Below are 15,264 nucleotides of genomic sequence, written 5' to 3'. Positions count from 1 at the left end.
CCTTTTGATAATATAGAAATCATATCAATCTGTCATTAAAACCATAAGAAATACCCTTAAAAACTTGTGTAACTTCAACTAGAGCCTTTTGAATGTAGTGGAAGTGCGGTTCATAAGTGCTTCAGTGGTCCTTAATGGTGCTCCGAAATTAATAATTCCCGTGATGAAAGATATGTTCCCTGCAGGACTGCGATGCCGAGCCTGCCACCAAAATCGACTTGTGCTCTGGAGTTGCTTGTCAGGCGCGTCTGTCAAGGGGGAGACTCAATCCAGCGAGACAGTCACACGCGGCTTTACAACTTCTTCCTCTTCTTCTTCTTTTTCCTTTCCTCATCTTCTTTTCTTTTCTCATTTTTTTCTTCTTTTCTTATTTCTTTTTCTTCCTTTTTTATTTATCCTTATGAACTGTTTCCCTTTTGTCTTGTCCACTCCTTGCTTCTATAATTGTCTCTTACACAGCTTCTTTTTCACTAATACACTTCTTCCTCAATTCTCTTTTTTTCCCAACTCTGTAGAGAAAATCCTTTACTACATTCTATCATACTTTCTGACTCGGCCTTCTCTCCGTATAATCCTAGTTTACCGTGCTGATCCCTCCGTCCTCTCCTTCTAACCTCCTGTGTCGTGGCTTGGGTGTGACAGCTGCGGGGCTTTGGTGGAGTAAAAAAGTCTCTGTTTGCTCTGGCAGTTATAATGAGGCAAGGAGGAATAGAGGAAGAATACGTGCAATGAAATATGAGAAGCAAATGAGTGGAGCAGGAAGAGAGAGAGAGAGAGAGAGAGAGAGAGAGAGAGAGAGAGAGAGAGAGAGAGAGACGAGAGAGAGAGAAGAGAAACACTAAGGAAGTACTGAGCCATGCATACACAACTAACTTGCCTTGTAATGTGGTCACGCCAGCCACCACCATTACGACCACCACCACCATCACCACCACCACCACATAACGATCCCCCCTCTCTCTTCCCCTCCCTCTCTCTCTCTCTCCCACACCAAGCACCTGCCCTCTCCCATTACAGCCCAGCCTAGGACGCCACGTTACCCTAAGTGGATATCTGGCAAGGGAGATTATATTGCAAAAGCCTTAAAAGAGGAGAATGTGCACGCCTTTGCCCTCGCCTCGCCTCGCCTGCAGCTCCTATTCACCAATGCAAACCCCCTGGCCATTACAACTGCCGGTGCCATTACGAGAAAGGAGCAGGCGGGATGTGGCGGGGATGTGGCGGGGATGTGGCGGGGATGTCATGCTCGTGTTGCTTGCTGCCGTTGTGTTTTCGTTCTTCCAGTTCTCTTTATCTTTTATCGTCAATGGAATGAATGTTTTTTTTTTCTTCTGTTTTTGTCTTGTTTTCTTTCTCTCCGAGTCTTGTGTTATCTTGTTTATTTTCTTGCTTATATTTCTTTTTTCATTGGTTGGTTTGTTTTTTTTTTTCTTGTATTCTCTCTCCTTTTTTTTTTGGGCAATGGTGTTTTTTAGTGTTAATTAATTATTTTCTTTCTTTTAATTCTTTACCATGTTTTCTTTTTACGTCTTTAAATCTTCATGCATTCTTTAGTGACAGTTCTTCTATTTTTTTTTTTTTTTTTTTTTTGTGTCTATAGAATTAGAATTTTCCTCTCCCAGTAAATTTTTCTTTCATTTTCTCACTTTTTATTCTATTATCCTCTTTTCTTTTTTTCTCTCTTATTCGTTCTAGAATATATAAGAGGCATTTTCACGTTTCTAATCTTGTCGGAACCTTGCTGAATGATTAATCTCTTTTCCCTCGTGGACGTGAATTTTTATCATGTCCGCGACGCGAGTTCATGTGACGCAGTGGAGTTGTTTGAGCCAAAATTCACTTAGTTTATATAAATTTTTAAAGAGAAAAAAATGCTTCCACTGCTTTTTTTTTTTCAGTAGTTTTGAGAGATTCTATTTATTACCCTCCTGCTTTACTTTACTAAATTTTGGAGTTACCTTTATTACAATCTTATGCTCTCCTTTTTTTTTCCATATTTTATTTCTCATTTCATTAATTGCAGTAACTACCAAACTTAACATTCCTCAGTCCTTCCCCATTCTCTCTCTCTCTCTCTCCTCTCTCTCTCTCTCTCTCTCTCTCTCTCTCTCTCTCTCTCTCTCTCTCTCTCTCTCTCTCCCTCTCTCGTAGCGGTAAATGATCCCACTATATCACACATTTTTCACACCACACACGCCGCACCACAGCGCATGCCTCAAAAAATTCCCTCGTGATCGAAATCGCTGTAAAATGGAATATTTGCCCGTGACTGGTGACATGAAGAGCTGTTAAAGTAATGGCAACACTAATGCGTTCAATTCGCCTCCAAATTACTATAATGACATAAAAATAAGCAAGTGAATTGTTTGCGTTTACTTTACACTCATTTTCTTTCACTTAATCGCTCACTACGCCATCTGTTGAGCGCTGGCTTCACCTCTTCTTCCTTGCTTCTTTTTCTTTCTTTCTATCTCTCTTTTTCCATGACAAGAGGCAGTTCTCAATTATTACATAAGGTCAATGCTAATACATGTAATGGCGAAAGCAATATAAAAATAATTGTTGATGATTAGATAGACTTGCATGCAGAAGACAGAGATCCCAGTATTACATCATTTTGCCTGTTCATTTAATTCGAACTCTTTCACTGCTATCTGACATATCTTTCCTCAATGACTAATTACACTGAGGCATCTTTCACCGTTCCATAGCCACCTCCAAACACTACAGTGGCTAGAAATTACAAAATCTACTTTTTTTAATACCCCCTCTTTCTTGTAGGTGTTTATAAAGATTTGATTAGTGGCTTAAATGTTTGCATATCGCAGGGAAAGAGTTAAGAGCTCCCTATTGACTTGGCACCTACAACCTGATTTCTGCGTCTATCCCAAGTCACCCCTCACGGAGTCTATTCCAATCACTTTTCAGAGTTTATAGCAGTCAGAACAAAAAAGAACATTGTATTGTGCTCATCCTAATCTTGCTTTATCCCAGTTACTTATCACAGAGTTCATCCCAGTCAGAACAATCAAACACTCTGCATTGTGTTCCTCCTAACCTTGACTCTCTCTTCCCTGCAGCGGTGTTGGCGGGCAGCACAGCCATGGCGGTGTGTGCCGTGGTCGGGGCTGGCATCTGCTGGTACAGGTGAGTACAGCCCCTTCTCTTCCTCCACGCCTGTTAAAAAAAAATAAGAACGTAAGGAAACAAGGGAAGCTGCAAGAAGCCAGGAGGCCTCCATCCTTGTATAAAACATATCTACCTGTTTCCACCTATCATCAATATCCATAAATTTACCAGATCTTTTAAAAGCTCCCCGTTGACTCGACCCTAACTCTCTGATTACTGAGTTCATTCTAATCATCTGCCACTCTGTTTGAGAACCATTATCTTCTTAGGTATTTTATAAATATCACTTCATCAAGCCTGAACCCGTTGCTTCAAGTCTTGTACTGATTACTGACCCTAAGAATTTTGTTTACATCACACATATCCTTTGTGGGAAGAATGGCAATGATGAGCGTAATGTCAGTGATCCTGATGTTATGCTCCTTGGCTATTATGCAGCTTCCCAAAACCAACGAAGAAGAGAATAACAGTAATGAAGGAGGTTTCAAGACAATTCTCGAATTTTGGATGTAAGGCTGTGTGTTGACCTGTCTTATAAATCGAAATGTGTATGAGGACTTCCCTTCATAATTGAGCTTCAGTTTAGTGTTTATGTTATTTGAGAGAAGCACTTGATTTAACCTCCTTATGCAATTGTTTTAAAAGCAGGTGCAACAAAGAACGTGATTTTAATACTATTTTTGATGACTCGAAATGAACTCGGAAAATCGTGTGCATCCAACGCAATCTTCAGTTTAATAAGTGAATTCTTAAACCAGATGATTGTTCCTATTCTACTGGAAGGGTTGCGTAACTTCACTTGTAGTTGCTCGCATTCTTTTCACTAAGCCGCGTAACCTCAGTGTCTATATAGTATTAAATGGACATTAGCTGTAGTTCTTCGCATTCCCTTCGCCAGGCTGCATAACCTCATATGTAGCTGTTTCCCCTAAAAGTACGTTTTCTACACAACACAAGGTATTTCACAGAAAACTAAGCTTACAGTGGGAAACCAAAGTAAACTTTCACTCTCCTTTACTACGCATACTGATAAGTAAATGTTTTTCATAGTATAGGTGGAAAACTGTACAAATAAGCGTCAGTCTATGGCACTGTAGAGATGTGTCCTCATTCCATATATTATTTACTTTTAAATATAGAGGATTACAGGGCGTGCAAATTTTCTCTTGGAAGGTAAGAGCTAGTGATGACTCTCTCTCTCTCTCTCTCTCTCTCTCTCTCTCTCTCTCTCTCTCTCTCTCTCTCTCTCTCTCTCTCTCTCTCTCTCTCTCAAACAAGTGCAGTTTTCAAACGCAGAGAGAGAGAGAGAGAGAGAGAGAGAGAGAGAGAGAGAGAGAGAGAGAGAGAGAGAGAGAGAGAGAGAGAGATCCTGCAAACAGTCAAAAGAAAATAGAAAAGAAGTAAGAAAAAGTACCAGAAAAATTAAACGGATGACTGAACAAAACAAAAAAAAAAGAAATAAAAGAGATGAAGACAAGGAGAGAGGGAAGGAGAGAAGGAAAGAAGGAGGAGAGGGAGGAAAGGAGCAGTATTTCACCTGTCCAGGGAGATAAGTTGATTTCCTCTGGGTGTTCTCCTTCGTCTTCTCCCTTTATCTCATCTCCTCCTCCTCCTCCTCCTCCTCCTTCTTTTTACTTTCTTCCTTTTCTCTTTTGTTCATTATCCGCTGTCATTGTCTATCTCTCTGCCTGTCTATCTGTATGTATGTATGTATGTGTGTATGTATGTGTGTATTTGTCAGCTTGTCAGTATTTGTGTTACAAACTGGTGTATATTTTCTGTCTGGCTATTTGTCTGTATGTATATATATGCATGTGTGTATGTATTACGTTTCTTCTCTCTCTCTCTCTCTCTCTCTCTCTCTCTCTCTCTCTCTCTCTCTCTCTCTCTCTCTCTCTCTCTCTCTCTCTTTCCTCCTAATTAACTCCGTGGACAAAAGAATCCGTAATTTCCCACGCTAATCAGACGCAACGAGGAGATTATGACACAGTAAAAATAATAACAACAAAAGCTAGAAAAAAATAGCGAAATAAGAGTCAGTTCGTGAATAAATAAAAAAAATAAATTTGTAAGCGTACATAAAGTTTGGTAGTGGCATAAGATAGAGGAAGAGGAGGAAGAGGAGGAGGAAAAATAAGGGAGAAAAAGAAAGACGAGAAGAGTCAAGATGAATTATGAAGAGCGATAAAACTGGACTTCCATTATAAGGGTGAGAGGAGGAGGCGCTGCGGTGCTGACCTATTCTTCACACACACACACACACACACACACACACACACACACACACACACACACACACTGTCTAATCATTGGCAAGTATTGTGATCTTCTGTTCGAAATGACTGACTTGTTTTTCCCTCACGCAGCTCTAAACTGTATCAAATATGAATATATATATATATATATATATATATATATATATATATATATATATATATATATATATATATATATATATATATATATGTATATATATATATATATATATATATATATATATATATATATATATATATATATATATATATATATATATATATATATATATATATAAGATAAATAAATAAATCCGTTGTATTCAAGCATATGACGATTGGCCATACGTTAAAAGGGTTCAAGTATTAGTATGGTAAGTGGTCAGAACGACACAGCAACGCAGGTATGACTGTTAGAAGTAGTTCTCGTCGCAGCAACTTTCCTCGTCTCTAACTTCCTCGCACTGACACAAGGCTCGGTCGCAGATCCCCCAGCTGCCAGTACAGACCCACCAGCCAGAAGACAGACGCGCCCATCCCTCACATTTCCTGTGCAGGCAGCGGGGAGCGGCAGTCATCTGTCGGAGTGGCAGGACACCAATTTGTACTGGGCCGGGAATTCCGCTGCCCGGCGAGAGAGAGGCATTCGTCAGTCCTATCAGTCATCACCGTCTGCGTCACCTGTGTTGTGCCTGTGCATAGCTGCGACTGTCATGCACACACACACACACACACACACACACACACACACACACACACACACACACACACACACACACACTCACATGCATATGCATGCCCACATTATATACAAATACAAACATGGCGTTTTCGAATAATTCCATGCAAGTAATCTAAACATACTTGACGTGCTTCAACTTTTGAGGTCCTTGTGGGGCTTGTTTGTTGGGATGCAGGTATTGTTACAACTTTGGACTTTCTTTACGTTCCAACATAAAATCCGGAAAGCCTCTCTAAAGGATGTCGAAATTTATTAAACTATACAACTTCTATTTTCTCATAGGTAGCATTGGCTTTGTTTTATAAAGAATAACCAAGGAAGGCGATCAGTGTTCGGAGACACCTACGAGAGTCGTCAGGTTGTCCTTCGGCACACACTCGTATTCAAAGATTTTAAAAAACATGAGTTGCTCCAATGAGAGAAGCAGCACAGCCGAGCATTGAGAGCCACGCCAGTCATCCATGTTAAGTGAGGCGTCATCAGGCTCATCACTCATGCCCACTGGTACGGCGATATGAGGACCTGCGCCTGAACACCATGAAATATTAATCACTGCAGGCTGTCAGGCATTCGTCAATCAGAGCGCCGCGCAGACACACTGCTGCAGGATGGGAGTGATCGTATTCATGATGGATCCCTCGCCTCCCTCGCGCCGTGGAAACAAGCACAGAGAACATTTAGTTGATCTCTTCTCTTGTCTTTTATTCTTCCCCATTTTCTTACTTTCTTTCATTCTGCCCTTTTGCCTTTATTTCTTTCCTTTATTAATTTTGTCTGTCTTGTTGATCACAGAGTCTATACTAGAGGACTCTCTCCAGCAGTCACTCCCATCACGCTGACATCCCCGTGTGCGTCATAACACTGGCCTTTAATTTAACAAAAAAAGAGAAATCCAGTAATTTTCCTCTAATGCACACCAAGCGTCGTGGTTGTATTACCGTAGATAAACACATTTTGATATAAAATTTGACCGCATGTAGAGGCACAAGAGAAGACAACCCCGTCAGCCACACACGAGCACGATATAGCCAATATACCTCACTCAAGTCACCAGTCACCATAGTTACCAGCAGATATTAAACGCTCGCTTTACTAGCCAGCCCTGGGAGGATGGCGGGGCAGCTGAGCGGGATGGGTGATGCGAACGATGAAGGCTGTACTCTAGCCAGGCGAGGCACCCCAGGCGGTCACAAGAGCAGCACAGACCCGCATTATTAAACAACTTATTCCGCGGAAAACTTTGTCGGATGGAAAACTGTAGGGCTTATTAAAGAAATTGGTAGATTTTCCATGGAAGTGAAAAGGTATTATAACCCTGACACCCATCCCATCTGTACTCTTGCTTCTGTCGGGTGGTAAACTGTAGATCTTGTTAAGGAAACTGGTGAGGGTGATAATTGAAACTCCCTGCCTGTTTTTTTTTTTTTTACATTTCCTCCTAACTACGTCTCTCTCTCTCTCTCTCTCTCTCTCTCTCTCTCTCTCTCTCTCTCTCTCTCTCTCTCTCTCTCTCTCTCTCTCTCTCTCTCTACACACACACAGGTGTACGTTTTTTTTTCACCTGTACTCACCTCACCTGTCACTAATTACGAGGGAAACAAAAATGGCGTCGCTCGTTACAAAAAGCCTGAGGGAATTTTGCACCCTCTCCAGGCACACACACAAAAATGGCAGCCTAAAAGTTACCTTAATTGGAATCACGAATAAAAAGTATTGAAATTTGATTGTGCCAAAAACACGTCTGTCATGTTACACGGAAGCCTTATCATTATTGTTGTTGTTGTTGTTGTTGTTCTTGTTGGTGATGGTGATGTTATTATTGTTGTTGTTATAGTAGTAGTAGTAGTAGTAGTAGTAGTAGTAGTAGTAGTAGCAGCAGTACCATGCACGAAGCAACAACAACAAGAGCAGCAACAACAACAACAACATCAACAACAAAAGCACCGCCACCACCACCACCACCACCACCACGACCAACAACAACAACAACAACAAGAGTAACAGCACGTAACATTTTTTCTGTACACATAGTCGCACTTACTCTTCACCCTTCATTCGGCGGCAGTGTGTGGAGGGGCAGCAACATTGCGTCATCATTTCAAGTGATTGCCTCAGCCCCTAATGTGTTTGTATAAGTAATTGACCTTTAACCCTATTGACACATCAGTAAGGACCACAAACACTGCAGAATGTAAACACAGCTCAGGTATCAGTATTGTCATTGTTTATTGTAGTAGTAGTAGTAGTGGTGATAGTGGTAGTAGTAGTAGTAATAGTGTTAGGAGTAGTAGGAGGAGTAGTAGTAGTGGTGGTGGTAGTGGTAGTAGTAGTAGACACCAACAACAATAACATAAACAAGAAAACGTGTGTGTGTGTGTGTGTGTGTGTTTGCGTTTGCGTGCGCGCGTGTGTGTGTGTGTGTGTGTGTGTGTGTGTGTGTGTGTGTGTGTGTGTGTGTGTGTGTGTGTGCTGGGATGCGGCGAGTCAATATTTGTTAGCTGCTGAATTTTACAGATTCATTAACTGGGTCAATATGTGTTGTGCTGGATGGAAGCCCCGCCCGGCGCCGCCCCGTGTTTCCTGCCTGCTTAACCCGCCTCTTCTCTCCTCCCCTCTCTTTCCTTGTCTTTATCCTTTTTTTTTCCTCCTCTTTGCTTATCCTCATATTTCCTTTTTTTTTTTTATACTAATTATCTTCTTTATCTTCCTTTTTTTCTTAGTTTTTTTTTTTCTTCTTCTTCTTCTTTCCATGACTTCATATCTCCCTGCCCTTTTTTCCTCTTCCTGTTCCCTTCTTCTTTCCATGTTTTTATATTTCCTTTTTTTTCTCTCTCTTTTCCTCGCTCCTTTCTTTCCTTTTTTTCTTTTCTTTATTCCTTTCTTTATTTCCTCCCCTTAAATTTCTCATCCTGTTTCTTTCTCTTCCTCATTCACTCTCTTTTTCTCTGTGCTCTTGTTTTTTTTTTTATACTTCCTTATCTTCCCCCTCTTCTCTCACTCCTCTTTCTTCTCTTTCCGCATTTCTCTCTTTCTCACTCCCTTCCATCCCTTCTTGTATTTGTCTCTTCCACTCCATTTCTTCCTTTCACGCTTCTTCACACTTTTCCTCCTTCTTTTCTTCTCTCCCTCCCTTTTTCACATTTTCTCACTTCCTCCAGTCTCCTTTATCCCTTTTTTCCTTCTTATACCTCAGCTGCTTCCTCATATCTTTCTCCTCCTTTCATTTCCCTCTTTCTCCTCCTTTAATTTCCCTTCTTTTTTAATCTCTTCCGCCTTACCCTTCCTTCTCATCTTCTCTTTCCTCTTTTTTTCTTCTATATTTCTCCTTCTCACCACTTCCTCTTTAATCTCTCGTGCCATCTCTTGTATTTGTGTATCTCGGTGATGTTTGCTCTCTCTCTCTCTCTCTCTCTCTCTCTCTCTCTCTCTCTCTCTCTCTCTCTCTCTCTCTCTCTCTCTCTCTCTCTCTCTCTCTCTCTCAACAATCTGCCTCACTTTTCGCTCTCCTTTCTTTTCCTTTTTCCACATGTGCTATCTCTCGCTTTCTTTTCGATTTCTCCTTATCTCTCCTATTATTTTCCTCACTCTCTTTTTTTTTCCCCCGCTTATTCTGAATCTTTCCCGACCGTCATTTAGGTTTCCCATGCGTTTCCTCGCGTTAATCAGTCTCCCTGTGTGTCTCTGTGCGTCTTTTTGAGTCTGTCCTCGAGTTGTCATCTGTTCTCTCTCTCTCTTTGGCGCGCTGCCTTGACTCATCATTCGGGCGAGCAATGCAGAGAGAAGGGGCGTATTGAGCGATAGAGCAGTCTTTGAAATCAAGGAGGAGGTGGAGGAGGAGGAGGAGGAGGAGGAGGAGGAGAACGATGATGAAGAGGAGGAGGAGGAGGAGGAGGAGGAGGAGGAGGAGAAAAAAAATGATGATGATGATGATGATGATGGTGATGATGATGTTGGTGAAGAAGAAGAAGAAGAAGAGGAAGAAGAAGAAGAAGAGGAGGAGGAGGAGGAGGAGGAGGAGGAGGAGGAGAGGAGAAGAAGCAGAAGAAGAAGAGAAAAAAGAAGAACAAGAAGAACAAGAAGAAGAAGAAGAAGAAGAAGAAGAAATAAGTCCATTAATAAACAAATGACGATAAAGAAAACAAAAGATTAACAGTGAAGTGGTTATTAATCTTGCGAACATTCTTATAATTTAAAAGTAAGTGATTTAATGTCTTCTTATTATACACAGTGAAAAGAGCAAATACTGGGAAGATCAAAGACCGGGAGGACAATTGTAATCCATACAGCCTCTCTCTCTCTCTCTCTCTCTCTCTCTCTCTCTCTCTCTCTCTCTCTCTCTCTCTCTCTCTCTCTCTTTCTCTTCAGCCAGTCCTTCCATTTGGGTGTGGCACAACAGCTAGTATTCTTAAAGGTTTTGTTCTTTCATCTGGACTGTTTTCAAAGGCCACATTAGTCGTGTTCTCATTGGTTATTTTTTTCCTGGTGATCACCCAGAATGATTTTCGAAGTATTCCTGGAAACGCTCCTGAAACCCGTCATAACTTCAACTACGGCTTGATAAATTGAAAAGATAAAACGATTAACTTTTTTTAGGAATATGGTATTACGTCAGGTTATATCACTTTTTTTTCTTTTTTGTGACTAAGAAGTACATAAAGGTAAAAAAAAAATAGCATAACTGTCATTAGAATCGCGAAAACACTCCTGAAAATCCTAATAATTTCTATTGCAGCCTCTTCAAACTAAGCATAAGACGCCACAACTATCACTTCCGCAGCGGTGTTGCGGAGGGGGGACGAGGGGAGAGATGGGGAACGGGAGCACCATTAACTTGTCAAACACAACATACGTAAACCAACCCTTCAGCTGCAGTGTGAAAAAAAAAGGGGTGCACTGCGTTGTAAATATACAATTTAACGCTGTAATTTACAATAAAGTGTTTTCCCCCTCTCTCTCTCTCTCTCTCTCTCTCTCTCTCTCTCTCTCTCTCTCTCTCTCTCTCTCTCTCTCTCTCTCTCGCTAAGCTGCCTTAATAAGGAGGCGACCCAACCGCTTTCAATATCATGTTTTTGCTTCGTCGCGACTCACTGACGGGAGAAAACATGTGTCAGCAGAAAGAGAGAGAGAGAGAGAGAGAGAGAGAGAGAGAGAGAGAGAGAGAGAGAGAGAGAGAGAGAGTCAGGGATGGAGATGTTTATGTCAAGGTAAAGGGACATGAAAGCTGCAAATTTTTTTTTCTTTTCATTTTATTATTATATTTTTCATACTCCTGAGAGATTATTAGCCTGTTTGCAGCCGCTTATTTTTTTATTTATTATTTTTTTTTTTTGGTGTGTGTGGGTGTGTGTGGGGAGTGTGTGTGTGTGTGTGTGTGTGTGTGTGTGTGTGTGTGTGTGTGTGTGTGTGTGTGTGTGTGTGTGTGTGTGCGTCTAGGTGATTGTTTACGCGTCCTTTTACAATACAAAGCCAACAGCAGCTTAACGAGAGGATTAAGACCATACATACACTCCACTTCTATAACACAATACCAGCCCCAAGTACTATCTATACTCGTCGCGCACACCCAGCGGAACCTCCATAGGCCGACAACGGGGAGGAGATAATAGCCGTGGCCTCAGTACCGAATTCCACTGTACCTTGTCTCTCCACCCTTGAGGTCAGGCGGTCTACGAGGCTGGCCAATATGGGAAGACTAGCGTGGAATTCTAAACGAGATTTTCCACATACACGCAACACAAAGGGCTGAATAAATACTCCGCAAATGGCACTGTCGCTGTATAAACATGAAAATCAAAAGGTTGACCATCTTTCGCCGCGCTGAGAAAATGCTGAAGGAGAAGGAGAAGAAGGAGGAGGAGGAGGAGGAGGAGGAGGAGGAGGAGGAGGAGGAGGAGAGCGAAGGCGGACGACGAAGAGAACGACGAAGACAAAGATAAAAAATAAGGCAAGGAGATCGAGGAGGAGGAAGGGAAGGAGGAGGAGAAGATCGTGAAGTCGAAGAGGAAGAAGACGAAGACGATATTATGGAAGAAAAGAAGAAAAAGGAGGAGGAAGAGGAAAAGTAGGAAAACAACAAAGACGAGAATGGCAAGAACCACAACAAGAACCACAATAAGAACGAAAACAGAATGAAGAGAAGGAAGAGAAAGGAGGTCGGTGAGAAAAACTAAGAATAACAAGCGTGGGAGGAGGAAAGCTTGGTTAAAAATAAAATAGCTTATATATTTTTTTCCCATTCCATTTCTTTCCTCAGCTGCACTTTGGATTCCGCAAAAGTTTCTTATTTGGTCTTTGGGCAAAACAAATCGAGTGGCGGGAGAGATGGTGGGCGAGGCGAGGCAGTGAGGGAAGACTTCGCGAAAACACCAAGGGAGGGAATTGTTGGAGGAAATCATCATAACAGAAGGAAAAAAAACAAAAAAACTGCACGCACCAACATTATCAGTTTTTACCTTTTCTTCAAGTATTTGTGGTCGTGAAATTTCAGTTATCTGCAAAAGTAATACTGAAAAAGATACGAATACATGAGCAATATACTTAAGAAGATAATGTCAGCGTTTTCTCTTTTTACTTTTGTCATTTTATTCTACCTTTTCTTGGTGTGAGTAGATCAGTATGTAGTTTCGCTGGAATTTAAGTGAGGATCAGAATCAAAAGAAATACAAGTACAAGACTCACTTAACCTCCTCCACCACCTCCTCCTCCTCCTCCAATTCAAAGAAACACAATAGAAGAACAAACACGAGCAGACTTGTTCGCCCTCACGAGGCTGTCTGTGAATTAAGCAAACACGCGGCAAAAACAGTTCAATTTTTTTTCTCCTCGGCAGCGTTCCTTCATCAGGCGAGTTTATTTTTTGTCCATTACACGTAACTAGAAGCGCCACGACATGTTGATCCAAGCACCACACCCCCCACTCTTACTCTCTTTACTCTCTTAGCTTAGCACACCCCTTCCCTTCCCTTCCCTTCCCTTCCCTTCCCTCCCATTCCCTCACCTGCCACCTCACCTCTCCCGCGGGAACACTTTGGCCTCAGTCAATAAAATTTGCTTGTTATGCAAATGATAATGCGCGAATCGTGCTGGGAAGGTTTACTCAGCGGCTGCTACTTTTATTTTTGAGGGCGCGAAGGTGGCGTGGGTGGAGCGGCGCGGCTCTTGGGATCGTCTGAGATGTAACCTGTCAAACCAAGGATATTTTTGGGTTCGTGTAGTACATTGACCTCTTGAAAAACCTAAGTTGGTCCCTTCATGTTGTTCTTTTTTGTTTTTGTACATGTTGTTATTGTTTTTGTTGTTGCTCTTTCTTTCTTTCTTTCTTTCTTTCCCTATCTTCATCAGCATTATAATATTCTTCTTTCTCTCCTCCTCCTCCTCCTTCTCCTCTCCTCCTCCTTGCACCGATAAGCACCGGTAGGCCTATTTTGAGAGAGGTCTCACGAGTAGAAGGATGAGGCTTAAGGATATGAAGAGTTAATGGCGGTCTGGTCTGCCTAAGGGAAGTGGCGAGAGAGGACTAGACTAAGAAAAGGCTGCTCTACGATAGTCTGGGTCTGACTTAGGACTAATGGTCTAAAATACTTAAGGGGCTGGGCTAGGGTTTTTATCTATGAGGGATGAAGGTAAGGGTTAGGTAGTATTGAGAAAATTCTAACTTGGTATAAGAAATGCATGAAAAAAAAGTAAAATATTTTGACAGCATAGAAAAAAATGGTACCCACACACACACATACACACACACACACACACACACACACACACACACACACACACACACACACACACACATACAGTTTCGCGTTTTCATCATCCAGGTTATAGAGTTTTCTCAATAGTAAGTGGAGGGCTGAAGGGGCAAGGTGAGTGTGGTCTGGGTTGGTTATGCATAAGATCAATAAGAGGGGGTTTGAATACTATTGTCCCAACTCCCTGCTGTGCCACGCCTGGGGTTAAGCACGTGTCACCTCCAGAAGGGTAGGGCTAGCTGGCGCTCTCTCTCTCTCTCTCTCTCTCTCTCTCTCTCTCTCTCTCTCTCTCTCTCTCTCTCTCTCTCTCTCTCTCAAACCAACTCCAAAACGTCTTACTTAATAAATATCATGAATCAATTTATAACAAAAGTGAACTTACATGAAAACCTCTCGTATTATTCACGAACAATACTTCAGAAGAAAAATACAAATAATAAACACACCTAGGTGATAATATGACGATCAAGAAAGAAAATTTGAAAGGAATTCTTGGCTTTCTCTTCTTTTTCAGTTTATTTTTCTCACAAGAGCGATGTGTTGGAGTCTTTCATGTCCTCCACGACAACTCTGCCCATTCGCTTCCAATTATCCAACAATTTGCTTTTCCTGAGCGGTTGTCTTTCCTTCGAGATTATGTCCCTCACTCCTCTTCCCTCCATTCCTCCCTCCCTACCTCCTTACTTTCAGTCTTTTCTCTCCTATCCCCTTCCATCACTGCGTTCCTTCAGTATCCTGGTTCTTTTCTCTCCCTCTCCCTTCCCTCCACCTTTTCCATCCATTTCTTTTTCTTTACCACTCCACTTCTTTCTAATCTTTCTCTCTTCCTTACCTCCAGTCTTTTCTTTTCTTTAATCTGCTATCATTCCTCTTCTTCAGTCCTCTCTCTTTTTTTATTCTCTCGCTCTCCTACATCTAATCCATCCATCTGTTCGTCTCTACCTCTCCATCTCCGTTTCCAATCTTTCTCTCTATCTTTCTTCCATTCTTCCCGCTCTTCTGTCTTTCCCTTCTATCTCTCCCTTACCCTCATACCTCTCCTTCTCTACCCCCTCTTTCATTCCAACCTCACATTCCTTCATTCACCCCTTCCTCCTCTCCGTTCCGCTCTCCCTCTCTCTCTCTCTCCCTGCCTCCCTCTCTTTCTCTCTCTCTCTCTCTGCGTCCACAAGCTTTTGCATTCTGGATTCGGCTGCAAGAAGAGGAAGGATTGGAGGGAGGATGGTGGAGAGACAGGCTGACAGGTGAGAGAGTGGAGGTGTGGAGGTGGAAAACAGCAAGAGAGAGAGAGAGAGAGAGAGAGGGAGGAGATACAGAAAAGCTTGGGAAAAAAAGAAAAAATATGGCTGGAGAGTGAGAGGACCAGAAAAACAAGAGGAAGAAGAAGAAGAAG

At 41.9% G+C, this 15,264-nt stretch overlaps 1 long non-coding RNA gene across 2 annotated transcripts in view; it reads right to left on the bottom strand.

Annotated features, from left to right (window-relative positions):
• LOC135103463 (uncharacterized) overlaps positions 1 to 15,264 on the bottom strand; it is a 152,920-nt gene that overhangs the window by 17,640 nt on the left and 120,016 nt on the right. For both annotated transcript variants that reach the window (XR_010270051.1, XR_010270052.1), the window contains one exon: positions 3,059 to 3,177. This is a non-coding gene — a long non-coding RNA (uncharacterized LOC135103463). The remainder of the gene's footprint in view (positions 1 to 3,058; positions 3,178 to 15,264) is intronic.

This window comes from Scylla paramamosain, chromosome 9, assembly GCF_035594125.1.
Source record: "Scylla paramamosain isolate STU-SP2022 chromosome 9, ASM3559412v1, whole genome shotgun sequence".
Taxonomy (NCBI): domain Eukaryota; kingdom Metazoa; phylum Arthropoda; class Malacostraca; order Decapoda; family Portunidae; genus Scylla; species Scylla paramamosain.
The sequence above is the reverse complement of the archived record's forward strand: the minus strand, read 5'-3'. Positions and strand labels throughout refer to the sequence as shown.